This window comes from Parus major, chromosome 1 (assembly GCF_001522545.3).
Source record: "Parus major isolate Abel chromosome 1, Parus_major1.1, whole genome shotgun sequence".
Taxonomy (NCBI): Eukaryota; Metazoa; Chordata; class Aves; order Passeriformes; family Paridae; genus Parus; species Parus major.
This window is the reverse complement of record NC_031768.1, coordinates 13767034-13784533: the sequence shown is the minus strand read 5'-3', so window position 1 is coordinate 13784533 and position 17500 is coordinate 13767034. Positions and strand designations below refer to the sequence as shown.

Genomic DNA, 17500 nt, shown 5'->3' with positions numbered 1-17500 from the left:
CAGGGAATTTCAGCAAAAGGCTGGAGAACTATTCTGACAGAGGGAATACCTCAATGTAATGAAAAAATGTTTGAATTATCAACCTCCTGGCCATTGCACCATATGGGAAGCATTGCTTGGGAAATAGTTGTCTAATTTAGCCATATGTTACATAAATTAAATCAATCATCACAGGTTAAATATCAAATCACGTATGATGTAATATTTAGAAACACACAGACTAAGAAAGACTGCTTAAAAATTAAATACTCATAATGTCCAAGTATGTGAAACAAAACTGCATTTATATTTAGGCATCTAATGATAGAAATTTTGCAATAATGTGTTCTGCTCCCACTGGCAAAATCTGGCTGGAGAGCAGAGTGAGTTCAACATATGATATGTTGATTGATATGATAGGTATGCTACTATTTCTCAGAGTATATTCTGGTTTATGCCTTAATTAGATACTTAAACATCAATTTCCACATAAAATATTTTCAAAGTTTCTGTGTTAAGAAATCCAGCTTTTCCTTGGGAAATCAAGTACAGGGAGTTTCCTCTTAAAAAAAACCCCAAACCAAACCACAAGTGATTCTTAGTGAATGCTAAGTTCAAGACTTCCCAAAGGAAAACAAAGTGGTACCCTAGGAAGCATGACTCTTTGTCTTACAGAAAACATTATAGCAACTTTTTTGGTTTATAAGGTCCTGACACAAGAAATGCAAAATGCTGCACATCTGACCTTGCTTTAAGCCATGTGTACATTTAAAAATTCCTTGGTAATATATGTTACCAAGAATCATGAGGAAAGGTAACTCAAACCCTTATCTTCAAACTGATTCTGATCTCACACTGACTTAGTACCAGTAGAACACTGTTGGTATCAATAATATTACTTTGCTGATTTGTGCTGATACCAGTTCAATCAGGAAGACTCATGATAAGTAGATTGTGAATGGCTGGATATCATGTGCTCTCCCTTTTGCTTTCCACTAGAGGTACTAAATCAATTTTCTAAAGTGCCATATATTTATAACTGTGGACTTTTGTCTCCATTAGCGCCAATTATTCTTGTTTCCCTGCCTGTCATTTTTCATGAATGCTTCACAAACATTATTGCACTGGCAAATTACCATTGCCCTTTCTTGACTTCAAAATTAGTGTAAATGTTTATGGCATTGTTATATGGTGGTACTGTGATAAAATCTGAATGTTAACACAGGCAGGGAGATTGTGCACCAGGCAGGCAATACATCTTGTCTTCTTCATATTTGACTGAAAAAAAAGGGACAGAAAGTAGGCCAAGAGTAAAGAATAAGAGTCTTTGGATAAAACTATTGAAGAGATACTCACCACCCATCACTCTCAGTCCTTACTGGTATCAGCTGATTGTCTCATTGCTGTTTATTGATTTTGACTTTTAAATTTTTTTCTGATACATTATTCCAGATGACTGTTGCTCCTCATTTATAGCTAACTTTTGGTCTGCTCAGTATGTCTTCTCCTGACAAATACTTCTGTTTCACTCCTACTTGTGGTGACACCCTCCTTTAATGTCAGTTCAACTTGAGAGACATTTGTCATGAGGGAGGCTCATGAGGTGGATCTCTTTTGCCACGCAAGTCCTGTAATACCTTTTCTGATCCTGGCACTTAATTAGCACCCTCAGAATGATAATGGGTTTGTAACTACTGAAGTCAGCACTAGAAGAAATACCACTCTGGAGGTCAGGGATCAGAGCTGACACCTGACTAGGAGAGGCTGCAAAGCAGTCACAGCCAGCCTGACACACTTTTTGAGCATTTGCAGTAACAGTATCTGGTATTTTCCTAGAGACCCGCTACAGTCCAGGGGGGGTTTTGTTCTAGATACTCATCTGCTAGACTAGACATTAAATCTCCACTTCCCATCTCTTCATTTAAAAATGTGAGACACCAAGAGATCAGTCCTTTTACCAAGCAAAGAGGCTTTTCACTACACTTAGTGCTCCAGAAGATGATTTGGAGAGCACAAAAGAAAACCTATAGACACAGACCCTTTTCCAGTTTGGTACTCCAAGTCAGATAGCTACAGACAAGCCACAGAGAGGACTGGGCTGAAGCCCATGTGGGCTTATCTTCAAACTCAAACATAAAGTGGTCAAACATAACTCAAACATAAGTGGTCTTGCCAGACACACAGCTCTGATACAAAACTGGCAGAAGGGCCAACTTCTGTTTGAAGTCTCCAAAATTCATTAGCTGCATGACAGAAATAAAACCAAACGGTACATAGCACTGCTTTAAAAATAGAGGGGAAAAATATTTTACACTTATGACATTGAAGCAGACAGGGTTCCCATTCTCTGATAAGGGATTCACATTTATGAGCCGACCTTACACTCAGTGTGCCCTCTCACAAAAACACCCACTCAGTGATTTCAGTTCACTTTCTGGGCTGTGGGAATGAATAATCCCCCCTCTTTTCCTTGGTGTCATGTGCCAGACAAAGGAGCTTATGAAGGAAAATAAATACAAGAACATTCAAGCATACATGAGAGAAGTTTTATTATCACAGAACCAAATGTAGTTACACATGGCTCAAGCAGCAGAAGTCCTCTGGGGTAACCCTGAGAATCTGCTGCCAAATTCTTCGGTATGTTCAATAGTTGTGGTGGGATTTCCAGGCTCAGGCCAAGTGTGATTACCTGGCACAGGTACCACTTCTTCCTGTGCCTGTTTAATGATGATACCCAGGTCCTCCAGCCTGCAAGGCTCAAATATTTGTGTCTCATCGCTACAATGAGGAACAAAAACAAACAAAAGATTCATACAGGAGCCCTGAACAGCTGCAGGTTATCCTCCCTGGTATAAATGACATTTCTGGTGATTCCACTTGCAGCAGTTTTTATTTTTGGTGTAAAGGATATACTTTATGCCCAGAATCTCTTTTGACAGAGGGAGGAGCAATATCACCATGTTTCCCTCAGGGGCATCACTTTATCACCATTCAGAAAACAATTTTCTTTGTGTCAGGGCTGAGGCCATTAGTAAGAAATGCTTGGAGCAACAGAATTTGAGATAAGAAAAATGTAAAATAGAGGCTAACCCCCAAATACGAGGAGCCTGTGTGAACTGAAGGTCTGGGGGATGTTGGTTAAATCTGTGTCTATACCTGGCCAGCCCTTCAGACCTACTGCTCAGGGGTGTCTGCAGTATCCATTGCCTCTACACCTGGCATGAGGAGATCTCAGCTCTGGCACAGGTATGCAACTGTCCAATAAAGACCCTAGCCAAGACCATAAAAAATTATAAGCCAAAACTCTTTTTTGTTTGTTTCTTTTGTGATTTTAATGGAGATGGTGAGACTTGTTGCAGGTGGATGAAAAACAGAAAACAGTCCTCAGAACTGCAGTTCCCTCAAGATCCATGGAACAGCAGACTCTGGAAATAAATCCCCTTTCTCCAGGGAAACATGGAAATGGGTATCACCTGCACTGAGGGTGGTGCTCAGTTTGAGACTCCAGCAAAGGAGTTAGTCAATACAGCTCCTGGCATTTCTCAACATTTACCAGGGTGGTGTTTTCTATTGCAGCAGAACCCAAACTGCACCTGTAATTTATTTAGCTCTCCAAGAATGGCTGTTGATGGGCAGGAGAGAAGAAAGACCTGTAGGTAGTTCAAATTGGCAATAAAAACAGAATGGGTAATTCTCATAAACTTTTTCTGCTGGTAAACACATAATTCAGACCTGAAGCTCATTTCCAGGTCTTTCATAATTCATAAAACCCCCATATTGGAGACTTAGAGGTAAGACATGTGTCTTGCACTTACATATTTCTAGTATAGAGAGAAAGTACTTAAGATGAAAATCAGAAAATTTGAGAAACTAGAAGTCCAACAAATGCCAGAGGGCACAGTCTTTAACCACCTTATAAAAGCAGAAAAAGATCTACTACCTAATTTTTGTATTATTTGTTTTAATTCAAACAATAAATAAACCCCACTGATTTATGATTTAGGTAGTGCACTTGTTCTTCCTTAAAGCATCCACTTCAGTGAACAGATTTATAAAAAAGTCAAATCATTACAACTTTCTGAACCCTTGCAGTTTCTGATCTATTAGTAATCTTGGCTGTGAAATAGGAAGTATATTCTATCTGTAGTTAATGACCTTAGGTTCCTGCTGTGAACAAAAACTACAGAAAAAAAACACAGTGCTACCCATTCGCCCTTAATATTTGCACAAATCACCTTTGCCTAGAAAGGAAATGCTCTTTTCTTCGCTTTGTGCTTCCCTAACTTCTTCAGGAAATGAGGAGTACTGCTTTTTCTGCTAGTACCAATTAAATAAGCAGGTTTGTAGAAAATTACACAGCATCCTACCTTTTTAATCCAGTTGCATGAAGCTTTAGTCCTATGGTGATTCCCAGCATGGGTCTGCTGTTTTGTAACAGTGGAGAGTGGCAGAGCTGATCTGCTAGGGGCACTATATATGATAATTGCATACAGGTTAAGTGTTTTGCAAATTAGTAGTGCTTCATCATCCACTTTCTTTTTACTGCCTGTTCAGGTTGGCATACCAAGTGTGCTGAAGGTGACTTGTCTAATCTGCAGCAGCTGGAACACCCTGCCATCTCCACAAAATGATTTCCTGCCATTTTCAAATGAAGCTTATGGAGACAGCTGTTCTTCTGTCAGAAGTGACACATGGCACCATGGATTTTGTCAAGGAGCAGCCTCCTCTGGGGCTTTATGTGAATCACTTGCTGAAAGAGCATTAGGGCTTAGGAGGCCTATTTTGGATTCAGAGCAGCACCTTGAGGTGTTTCTCTCTGGACTTCTGAAATCCACCTCCATCCTTCCCCAGGTCTCCCCAGAACAGCTGTGCTGAGAATTACCTCTGTGCACTGGTAGGAAAACCCATACAGTGGCTCTTGTGGCTGACATTCCCCTGGACCTTCAGCATGTGAGATAATGCAAGATGTGTGCTCTCTCTAGGTGTCTAAGGTAACAGAAAGAGATTATGTTAAGTGCTTGGTAAGAGGCATTTTCCATTTGCAACATTCAACTTCATTTAGCTGTAATGCATGAAAAAATTGACCCACATGGGTCTTAATCTAGCCATTTAATTCTACCCCTGAAGTGTGAATGCTATGAGCATCATGGATTTTGGCACTGTTGACATTTCTTTTAAGCAAATGACAGTTTGAAAGGATGGGAGTGTATCCTTTTATCACTGCAACAGATAAATACACTACAGAGTGATTGAAACAGCTTTACACACTGCCAAGTGACAGAGGAGAAAGTGGTGGGGAAAAAAGGCACAAAAGGCAGGACAAATTTAAATAAAAAAATGAAGCACAAAACATGCAAGTGTTGTTAAAGCCTCTCTGATGAATTCACACTGTGAATAACTGGTGCGGTTGACCAACAATTGTCAGTGAGAAAATGATAAGACTCTTAAAGCTTCCTCAGAAGTGTTTTTAAAACAGTGGATCTTGGACATGTACAGTGGGAAAGCTAAGGGGAGACAAGGACCTCTGGTAAATAACAACAAGGGTGGCTCTGACAGGGCAGGCTTTGATATTCCAAATTATGCCCTCTCTCACATCAATGTTTTAAAAAGAATTTTGTTTGTTGGTCTGGGAGCCTCAGTACTTTTAGCCAGCCAGTATAGTGCTTTCTGGGATAGCAAGACCAAAGAATTTTCTAGAAATAGACCTTTTTCATGGTCAGAAGCAGTATTTTCCAGAAATGGGCTGCATTAGAAGCAGACAGAAATGGGTAAAGGAAAAAGCTCTGGGTGAGGATCACCAGAACTGTAGAAAACATGAAACCTGTGGTTTTAAGGGTCTTGGGTTGCTGAGGGAAATTGCCAAAGGAATATTTTTCTGAGGATCTGTAAGAATTTCAGCAACAGATTTTTTCATTGACAATGTGTTTTCTCATGCCCCCAAATCATCTCAGAAGGTACCACTTAGTGAGATATCAGCTGAGACTGTAAAGCATGGAAGACACAGGCACCTTTCGAGTCACCTGACATCAGGCAGATGAATTTCCATATTTATCAGCCTAGGCAAGCAAAATTAGCTGCCAGCCAGGAAGATGCTTGGGCTGAGAATCCATTGTAACCTTTCCTATCTCAGGTTCTGTAACTGTTGATTGTTTTCTCCTTGGGTACTTTTAGGGTGCCAAAACAGAGTTGAAATGCAGATGATGGTAATTCAATGGCATGAAAGCACCTGTCTAGCATATATGTATGTTAGCTCATCACTGGCTATCAACTATCTGTCACATAACTTGGCAGAGTGAGAACATCTATTACTAATGGAGCAATAGGCTTCCAAAAAGCATTAACATGGGACCCTAGAAACAGTTAATGTGAAAAATGCCATTTGCATCTAAGAAAGCTTTTGGGGTTTTTTGTAAGAAATTTATTTGAGAAAGTGATAAATATAAGGACGCAATTATTGTAAATGTAAAATAATTTTCTCACCCATTTTATGAATACTTTATTCCTCCATATCCCCTGCAAAACAAAGACCCTAAGCCTCTGGAGAGAGAAACAGAAATGCTAACAACATTATTCCATCAGGCATGTAATCAGAGGGGATCTTTCTTCTCTCTTGCCACAGATGATAAATTATAGAAGTTTTTGGGAACCAAATTATGTCACTGAGCAAACACTAACATGACAATATGAATGTTTTCTTCAAGCTAACATGATTTTGTGAAACCATTATTTTATTTTAAAAGTACTGCAGAACTCAACTCTGGTCTATTTTTAAAATGATAGATTAAACAGAAAATTTGAAATTAAATACTATCATGGTTGCTTTTCCACAAAAAGACAAAAGACCAAATGTCAATTTGAAATTAAACTCATATAGAAGCTGAGCAAACAGTAAGGGGATGTATCACTAAACAAATTATAGCAGTGCAGATATACAACAGATATCCTGATTATCTTTTTTAATTGTTGTTAAACCACTCCATCATACTGTGTTTCAAGACAGTACTTTTGAAGAACTTGAGGCAATAAAAGCATGTAAGTTTATGCTTGCTGTGTATTCATGAAGACTTAATGGCTGCTGAGTAGAGATTTGAAGCAATTGCAAGAAAGGCCTCAGCACTGTGATACTCAGTGCTGCAAACCCTCAGTTTCCAGTTACTCAGACCAGGAGTCAGTGATGCTGTGCCAGCCCAGCCAGGCAGGTGTTCCCTTCCAGATTAGCATCCACATGGCATCCACAACACCCATCTTACCAAGCAAGGAGATACTTAAACCAGTCCAAAGGGAAAACTAAGAGAAGGTTACTGCTGGAAATTGTGAGACTGACTTTCAAATGTGGGTGTTGTCCTGAGAACTGTCTCAAACCAGTATGTGCAGATAGGCTCAGGATGACCACCACATGCTCCTGTCTCCCAGGCCCAGGTGCCTCTGCCAGGAGGGACTGAAGGCCAGAGATTTCCTCCCTCATGCTTTCATGGGTCTAAGCATATAAGAGCAGACCCCTCTTTTTTTTTGGTCCTCTGCAGCACAGCTTCCATTCTGAGGAGGAAGGAGTAGGGCTTCCTTTTCACCATAGAGACATATCTCACACTCTTTAAAGTTATGTTTTGTGGGCAGTTAAAAACCTTAAAATGGAGGTACAACTCTCTGGACAGTATGTTTAAGTCTGTTCATGATATTTGCAATTCTCTTTGTTTTCTTCCAGAAAAAAATAGTGCTCCCTCTCGCAGGGCTCCAGAGAACACCAGCACCAATCCTTTCAAAGAGCTCCCTGTAGCCTTCCTTCTCAATTTTTCCAGATTCTCTTAGCCTGAGGTACCTTTTTTCCTGCATTTGTGTTGGTTTTGTGATAGATGTATTCAGATAAATTTTTCATTTTCTCTTACATACAGCTTCTGCTTGAGACCCTAAGGGCTTCCAAATAAAATGCAAAAATAGCATGAGAATGAAACTTCCAGACAGCCTTTCTTCAATCTGAGTATAAACAGCAAGATTTTTAGCTCATCAGACTACTTTTTCAAAGTCTTCTATTTTTTGGAAATGTTTGTGAGACAGAATTTGGATTTTTAAAATCAGTTTTTCATTTCTGTCTTTGAAAAAATCCTGCCCATCAGTGGATTCAAGTGTAAATAGTGGACTCTATTTGAAGGGGTGGAAAACAACACCACTTTTCAAGTTGTGATGTAATTAATCGTCGTTCCACTGTTTGCTGGTAGATCAGGGACCTGGACTCACAGCCCAGCTTTTCTCATGGTCTCAGCACCTGCCACTCTCTGCAGGCACTGCTGTGACTGCCTCCCTTCCTCCCCAGCTCCTCTGCTCCCTGATCTCAGCGCCAGGGCTCCCCTGTAACACCTCTCTAACAGATACTGCATTGTTCAGTCAAATCCCTATTTACTATTTTTCCTGGTGTCCTTTTCACGAATCCTCCCAAACCCCCTAACTTCAGTCTTTGTCTCCCTGGGTCTCCTGTCCTTATCTGTGCTAAACACCTTCCTAGCACACCTTCCCAGCTTACAGAGACCTTTCAGGCTTGAATTAATCCTTTCCTCTGTCTGGGTTTGCACTTGCACACTTTCTGCTCACTGTACCTTGGGAAGCTTTTCTTTTCTGCCTTCATTTAGTGCAGAGAGATGTGATGTTTAGAAAGGAAGGAGGCCTGTATGGAAGTTTTTTAAGCATGGATCAGAGCATTTAATGAAGGTAAATCATGAGAGACAGAAAGAGCAGGAATCACCGGTCATACAAACTGAAAAAGCTAAATAAAGTATTCTATAAAGTCATACATTGCTCAATTTTTCCTTAAGTCCTTCCTTCTACATAGAACAGATAGCCCAATCTCAAAAATAAACCTCAAAAATAAAATTTCAGGAACAGTGAAGACAAATCCCCTTTTTTTATGAACTAATACAGAGCTGAGGGTCCGAGAAAGTGAGACAGAGGAACTGTGGGGGAAGCACAGGCACCATGGTGACAAATGAGGTGGCACTTGCTGGATGCCGAGATGATTCCCCTTGTCACAGTGTTTGCCAGAGATCAGGAGGCAGATGTGTCTCACACAGATGTTTCCTGGGGACAGAGAAGGAGACATTTATAAAACATTGGAAGCACCAGAACAAAGGTTTGTCTGGGGGGAATAAAGTCAAAGAGAATGAGCCTCTGTGCTGAATTTCCTTCAGCTCCAGCTCTGACAGATGCTGTGGCTTTCCTTCTACGTGCCTCGCCAACACAGAGACGGTGTGCAAGGGTTTGTGCTCTAAATTAAACATGGAGAAAATCAGGTTGCTTTTCATTCTTACAATACTACCACTACTACTACTACTACTACTACTAAAATAATAATAAAACAGGCCCATCCCAGTCCAAGCATCATCAGATGATTTTTTAAACCAGGGAAGTCTTATGCATATGAAAGGTAACAAAAACACTCAGTGATGATGTGGGATAACGTCCCTGACTATCTGCTGCCAACAAAAATGTCAATGTGATCACTGCCTTGAATTCAAACCTGGAAAATTGCTAAAATGCCAGAAAGAAGTGGGCTTTGGCTAATGACTAAAAAGTTTTAGTCCTTCCTCCAAGTAATGAGTTTGGCAGTATTAGTGTAATGTGCTTCATACCCTTTAAAAAATAAACATTTCTGGTTTAGATAAAATCTAAATGAGCTTGGAATTAAAATAATTCTTCATTGGCTTCAAATTAGATGGATTGGCCACGTCTGAGCATTACTGCTGCTTAATTTAATATGACATATTGGCCTGGCATTTCCATTTTTAATGTGGAAAGCTGTGTTCATAAATAAGATCTTTCATCTCAGGAACAGCAGTTTAAATTTTTTGAAAACTAACAGAGATCTATTTAAATGATGTCTTGCACACTGCTCAGGCTGGATACCCTGAGAACATGTAAATTTTTCTTACTTATGATAAATGGACCCATTAATAACCTAAAAAAACTTCCATTTTTTGCCTCCTGCAGCTTTTCCTGCCATGAAGCATTCAAGATAAAGTATTTCTTGGATGCTTTGATAGCACTGAGGAAGGTGTGCATTTGATTGACATCTTTCAAAGTATTTCTGGCCTGCCATTTTCATGTCATGTCCTGTAAAGGAGGTATATGCATCATACTGACAACATTCAGGAATTCTTTCCTCCCCAGTTACAGCCCCAAAAGTTATTCTGAACAGTGCAGGAAATGTAGCCTGGAGATATTTCTAGCCCCATCCTTTCCAATTTTCTGATCAGATCTATAAAATTGCTGCAACCTTAGCCACCATGAGCTGAAGCAGAGCAGTGGGTGGGTTCTATCTGCCTTCCATGAGGGGTAGCTTTGAAGCACGTGATAGCATTGAGCCCAGCACAAATGTAGCAACCAGAACCATTTTCATTCCAAAATTCATCCTACACTTTACACACTAGCATGGAAGTTAGAGGACTAACTGAGAAAAAAGAACCTGGACTTCTAAACCTTCCTGAAGATGGGAGTATCTCCTGGAGGATGCTCCTCTGCACCACCAAGACACAGGCCAAGCTGCGGTGAGGGTAGAAGCAATTTTTATTTGGTCAAATTGTAGTTGAATCTGATGGAAAGAGAATCCCAGGCACATCTGCTCCTGAACAAGGGGGTTTGCTGCTGGGATACAGCTGCCCAGGGTGTGATCCAGGAACAGCAGGGTGCACAGAGCCTCACTCTGCTTCAGACTGGAAGGCATGGAAGATTTTGCTCATGAAGCAAAAGTGCAAAAAGCATTTTGTGACACTGTGACTCTGACCCCAGTAAGTAGTAGTTAGCACCAACATCAGAAGAGAAAAAATCAGTTGTTCTGCAGTTCTCAAACAAAACCTCTCTGCATGAAACAAGTGCAGCTGTGGTTCACCAACAAGTCAATAGTACACTCAAAGGACACCATTAAAACGTACATTTTTTGGGGGAGCAGAGTAGAAAGTAATCTCAGACAGGGAGAAAACAGTTATTCTTTTAATTTGATAATCCCTTTCTGAGCTGGTCAGCAGAGGCAAATAGAAGCTGCATCCAAATCACAGTTGCAACAAAGTCATCCCTGTACACTAAACATTTTCAGCACTTGCTGATGAGAGTTTTGCTTTTTGGGAACCCCCTTCTACAATGAAGCAGCACAATCCCTCAGCATGCTGGAAATACAGCTGAGTGGGAGCACAGGGCATGGAAGAGCTGGGCTATAAATCAGAAGATGACTGGTCAGATGATATAATTTTTTCCTGTGTACTGGAGCCCATGGCAAGTATGCCAGCTGTTGGGACACATTGAAGGGCTGCCTTAGATCTGGAGCAAACACTTTCAAAATAGGAGAATTAGCAGGTAGCTTTGTGACTGGGAAAAGCTGGCAGGAAGCTTTGAATTATATTGTCTTCCAAGGCTGGGGAAAACCTGTTGTAACAAGACTGTGTCTGGGGTTACTCTTGTTTTGATGAGGAGGATTTTTCTTCTGTGCTTATATAAGTTCCTCGCATGTAAGGCATTGAAACTATGGCTCCACTGCAAAGTAGCTGCAAAGTTCCTAAGGGTTTTAGACAGCCACTTTCAGCAGCCCTCATAAGAGGACCAGAAAAAGCTCAGCTAAAGTCAAACTGCCATGAAACATCCAATAAAGACTTCTCTTTCTGCAATGTGCAGGCAGTGGCAATGAGACACCAGTCCAAGGGACCCTATATCAGGTTACAGCTGTGCTGAGGAACAAAATTGCTGCTGTCAGTTATTTGCAGTTAAAGCACAAGCACTGCAGGGGAAATACCAAATGCTTTTACAGTGCCCTAATGACCGTGAGGCAAGAGAATTGTTTATGTTTGGCAAAAGCCCAGTGTGAATCCTGTAAACTAAAGCACTGTTGCTGTCAGCAGTCACCACCTGCTTTCCCCTGCTTACCTGCCTGCCCTTGGGGGAGCCCAAAGCAAAGCTCAGGGGGTGAGGGCTTCCAAGCCTGTGAGCAGCACCGAGCTGCCCTGCTCAGTCAGGCACCATTCCCTCGTGTCTCCCTGGTGGCACCAAGAAGATGGATATAAAAACTAGACCAAATAATTTTTTTTTGTTTTTAATTTCCACAAACAGGAGCTTGATAGATTAGATTGTTAGATTGTGTTTGCAGCAGCTAAACAATCCCATAAATGGATGGAGAGCTAATGAAATGTACTTCAGTCACTGAACAGGACTGGTATATGATTTAATTATCCCATAAAATCAAAAATTATATAATTATCAAGATTTCTAAAAAAATGTTTGAAAAACTGCTCATACAAGCAGAAATGTTTGCTCTTCTGGTCTTCAAATTATTTTTCCTCTCTAATAGAGTTAGGATTCCTCTTTACCTTCTTTTAAGTTTTAATTTTTTTTTTGTCTATAGATCATATTAATTTGAATCTAATAATTTAGCTAGAACTCCTTTAATGTCTGCTGTCAATTCATTTATGAGTTCCATTCACAGAGTACACAAAGCAAGTATACAGCAAATTATTTTTAAGTTCTTCAATACATTAAATGTGGAAGAATTATTAGAATTGACCACATTTTGGCCAGGGATAAGAGTTCCTTCAGGCTTGGAATTTCAGATTGACTTCCTAATAAGTTCTATTCATAATGCAGAGTTTAATTATACTCAATGAGATATTCAGAAGACTTTCACTTTTATGCAGCTGGTAAAACTGTAGTTACAGTTAATTAATAGTACAATAATCAACCAGTCTTTATGTCAGATTTCTCTTATATAAACATAGTCCCGTAAAATCCATATCTGAGCTCTGTGTAGTTACTTGGACTGTCTTTGCAGCTGCTAGGAGAGAAGGTGACGAGACTGCGCTCAGGTGGATCCTGAAGCTGGTTACAGCCTCAGGGATGTCCATTGCCCTGGCTAAGCAGGGAGCAGAGCTGGTTTAGCCCAGGTGCCTCATTTTTAGGTAGCTGAAGTTAGGTAAAACAGATTTAAGTCTTCATCTCTTGGAATTATTGCAGGGGCTTTTTGTTGTTTTGTTTTGTTTTTTTGTACAGGGAACAGAATGTTCTCTTTTTTTTTTTTGTAATTTCTAGTCATGTTACATCTTTGGAATTACACAAAACTAAAGCTTCATAATAAAGAATGAATCCCATCATAAAAATGTAATCAATTATACTTTGAAGTAAAGAATGCAGTTCTGATTAATGCGTCTTACATTTCCTTGCCCCACCTTGTCTTCCCTGTGGAAGACTGCTTCCAGATAGTGCTTTTTCAGATCATATACCCATAAATATATGAAAATATATACTAGTAGTGTTAACATTCCTATTAGTAATATGTTCCATTTAAACTGTTTAGGAATAAAGGATATCCTAAACTGATGCTATAATTTTTTTCAAAGTTTGTATCATGAAGTTAAAGTATATTTGAAGATATTTATAAATGACACGTATTCCCAATATGTGTATGGTATATCATTGGTTTGGATTCTTATTTATCATTATTAGAAGTCATATCTCAGTAATGCTGCACTCTAAATTTTTCATCCTTAGATAATGTCTATTCCAATCACACTAGTTTGATACCAGGGCCAGCAAGAAATGCCCAAAGCCTGGAGAGCATTTTGAGGTCAGCAGGAGAGCAGCTGAAGAACAGCACTGAGGAATTGCAGGCACTCCAGCCAGCAAGTCAGCTTCATTGAGAATCATAAAAGCATAAAATCATTAAGATCGGAAAAGACCCCCAAATCACTGGGTTCCAACCTTTGACCAAACACCACCTTATCAACTGAACCATGGCACCAAGTGCTACATCCAGCCATCTTTTGAACACTTCCAGGTGTGGTGGCATCACCACTACCTTGGGCAGCCCATTACAATGTTTAACCACCCTTTCAGTGAAGAAATTCTTTCTCATGTCCATCTGAACATCCCCCGCTGCAGCTTGTGGCCATTTCCTCTTATCCTGTTGCAGGCTGCCTGGGAGAACAGCCCCTACCTGGCTAAAAAGTCCTTTCAGGAAGTCTTAGAGAGAGATAAGGTCCTGCCTGAGCCTCCTAAAGAAATCCAGGTTTAACATCCCCAGTTCCCTCAGCCACTCCTCACGACTCAGTCTCCAGGCCCTTCACCAACCTTGGTGTCCCATTGAGAGTCCATCTTTAATGTCTCTATGCAAACACACAAAATGCAGGGAATAAACAGAGGAGCTGGAGTTGTGCATCCTCTGCAAGGCTGTGATCCTGTTGGCATCACAGAGATGTGGAATGGATCCTGGCATGGGAATGTTCCAGTGGAAAGATGTGGGCATTTCAGGAAGCACAGGCAGGGATGCCAGGAGGTGGTGTCTCCATCTCTGGAAATGAGCAGCTGCAGTACAAGGAGCTCTGCCTGAACAGGGATGAGGAGCTGACCGAGAGCTCAGGGCAGGGACAGGTAACATTATAATGGTGATCTGTTCTGAACAGATGAAGCCCTCGAAAGACAGGTAGGAGCAGCCTCATATCCACAAATCCTGGTCCCCATGGGGTACATGAGTATCTGTTGGAAGCACAACACACAAGGGCATAGGCAATCCAGGAAGTTCCTGGAATGCACCAGTGATAACTTCCTACCCCAAGTGACAGAGGAGCCACTGAGGAGAGGTGCTGTGCTGTGCTGGACCTTGCTCTCACAAGTGAGGGACTGGTGAGGAATGTGAGGCTCCAGGGAAGCCTGGGCTGCAGTGACCAGGGAATGGTGGAGTTTGAGACCCTTAGGGCGCTGAGCAGGGTGCACAGCCAGCTCAGTGCCCTGTGCTTCACTAGAGCAGGTTTGGCTCTTCAGGGATCTGCTTGGTAAAGTACCAACCCTGAAGGGAAGAGGAGCCCTAGGAAGCTGGATAATGTTCAGAGATCACCTTTTCCAAGCTCAGGAGCAACACATCCCAGCAAAGAGCAAGACGGACAAAAACGCCAGGAGGCCTCTGTGGATGAACAAGGAGCTCCTGGACAAACTCAAACACAAACAAAACCTACATGTAGAGGGTGGAAGCAAGGACAGATAGCATGGGAGGGATACAGAGAAATTCCCCAAGCAGCCAGGGATCAGGTTAGGAAAGCTAAAGCTCTGATATAATTAAATCTGGCCAGGGATGTCAAGGGCAAGAAGAGAAGCTTCTAAAGATACATGAGTGATAAAAGGAAGATTACGGAATGTGGGCCCCCTCAAGAAAGAAACACTCCTGTGGGGGAAACTAAGGTACTTAATCACTCTTTTTTTGCCTCATCAGCAAGCTCTCCTGTCACACCACCCAAGTCACAGAAGGCAAGGGCAGGGACTGGGAGAATGAAAAACTGCCCACCATAAGAGAAGACCAGGTTTGAGACCATCACAGGAAGCTGAAGGTGCATGAGTCTGGGGGACCTGATGAGATGCACCCACAGGGTCCTGAAGAAGCAGGTGGATGAAGTTGCTAAGGCACTGTAAACCACATTTGAGAAGCCATGGCAGTCCAGTGAAGCTCTCACTGACTGGAAAAGGGGAAACATAATTCCCATTTTTAATAAGGGAAAAAGGAAAGATCTGGGTAACTACAGGCTGGTCAATCTTACCTCTGTGCCTGGCAAGATCATGGAACTCATCTGTCTGGAAAGTATGCTAAGACACATCAAAATTATGAAGGAGCTTGGTGACAGCTAACATGGCCTCACTGAGACACATATACAATATGTACCTAATTTCTGAGTAATGAGAAATGTTAGGCAATATTTTTTATTTCAAATAACCACCTACTCTTGCAGCTGCAGATGTATAATTCAGTTCCTAAATTCTGTTCTGTAGCAGAATCATTTTGCCTTATCTTTAAATAAAACTCTATTCAGAGGATATAGCCTGGAAAAACTATGCCTTATTCGTGAAATTGTTGCTATAATCTAATCAATTAAGATCTTAATGTGTAGGCTTTTTAGCTAGTTTTGACTGAGAAAAAACATTTAGAATTCAGATTGTGGTTTTGGTAACTGTAGCATCAACTGTGAAATGAAAATCAGAGTGGTATTTTTTTAATAATTCAGAGATTCTTTTTTTATGAATGAAAGAAATTGAAGTCCTAAAAAAGTCAAAGCATGTAATCAGAACTTGTAAAATATTCCATTCTGTTTTATGACATCTCAACTCCAATCAAATAAACAGAGCCAGAAAGAACCAGAGACTTGATTGACTGTTTAAAGGAAAAGCTGTCAGTTTGATTACAGGCAAGTGAGCAGACACATTGCTAAATGTAAACTGCATTTAATTTTATTATGCAAGCAGCTTTAATAACGTCACAAATAAGTTATGCAAACTGAAATACTGGGTGCAACTGCATACAGATGTTTGATACTGAGTGGGGGTGGTGGATCATGGCTATTTTCAATTAAAGTGTTCTAAATTTTTTAGGTAGCAAAAGGTAATTAAAAATGAGTGAGCATCAGAGCAGAAAAACCCAACACCATGTTGTTTCAAACCAAAGTGGTAGAGCTTTCAAACAGGTTTGTAAGAGTAGATTCTTGCAGTGCTGTGAAAAAAATGCTCTTATGTTGCTTCAAAAATTTGCAGCATTTTTCTACCCCCTTTTTCCTCTGGTTTCATTCCCTGTGTGTAAAAATTTTGAAATTGAAAATGACTCATTAAGTGTGATGGATGCTTGACTTTAAGGTTGTGCAGAATTTTTGGTCTACCCACAGAAGAAGGCAAGACATGAACCATTTCATAGAATCATTTAGAACCAAAAAGACCTCAAAGACCATCAAGAAGGAGTGTAAACACAGCACTGCCAAATGCACCACTACACCCTGTCCCTAAACATCACATCTGCATGTCTTTTAAATCCCTCAAGGGATGGTGATTCCACCATTTCCCTGGACAGCCTGTTTCAGTGCTTGACCTTTGTTGAAGAAATTTTTTCTAACATCTAACCTTTATCTCCCCTGCAACAACCTGAGTCCATTTACCATCATCCTCTCTGGTTAGAAGAAATTTTTTTCCTTACCTTGCTACCCAGGGGAGACAGTTCAAACCAGACTCAGCTGAAGACTTCTGAAAATGCTGGGATATCCAGCTGCTGTAAGCCCAAGAGTGGACTTTGCAGCAGTGGCAATAGTTCTGTGCTGCTGTATGTTGAGGGGAGATCAGCTGCATTCTCCCACAGCACATGGGACCCTGGTTTGCCAAGCAGGAGAGCCCATCCCTGCCTGCTTATTTCTGTCTCCTGACCCACCCAGCAACACAGAGTTACAGACCTGGAACTGCTCTGGTAGTGTACAGCTGAGAGAAATGTGCAATCACAGCATCTGATGCACATCAGACAAAACTCAGGAGGAAAACAGATGGGGAGATGGGCAGGGGTTGTTTTTACATGATTCCCAGTAGGAGACCAGCACAGCTCCCTATCTGAGCACTTGTTCCCAATGCAAAGACAGGAAAAAAATGTTGGTGTGTTTGTAGGTTTCACCCAGGGAGCCTGCAGTAAAACACAGCCGTCCTGAAGCAGTAGATGGCACATTCTCACAGCAATGATATGTCCAAAAAAAGCAATTCTATAGCA

General features: G+C 40.9%; 1 long non-coding RNA gene across 5 annotated transcripts in view; it reads right to left on the bottom strand.

Moving 5' to 3' along the window:
- LOC107201832 overlaps positions 1-17500 on the bottom strand; it is a 339704-nt gene that overhangs the window by 95318 nt on the left and 226886 nt on the right. Inside the window, exon 8 of one of the 5 annotated variants that reach the window (XR_002001412.2) lies at positions 2537-9045. The exons of the other annotated variants lie outside the window; for them this stretch is intronic. This is a non-coding gene — a long non-coding RNA (uncharacterized LOC107201832). Of the gene's footprint in view, positions 1-2536; positions 9046-17500 lie in introns of those variants that run through there. 5 annotated transcript variants of the gene reach the window in all.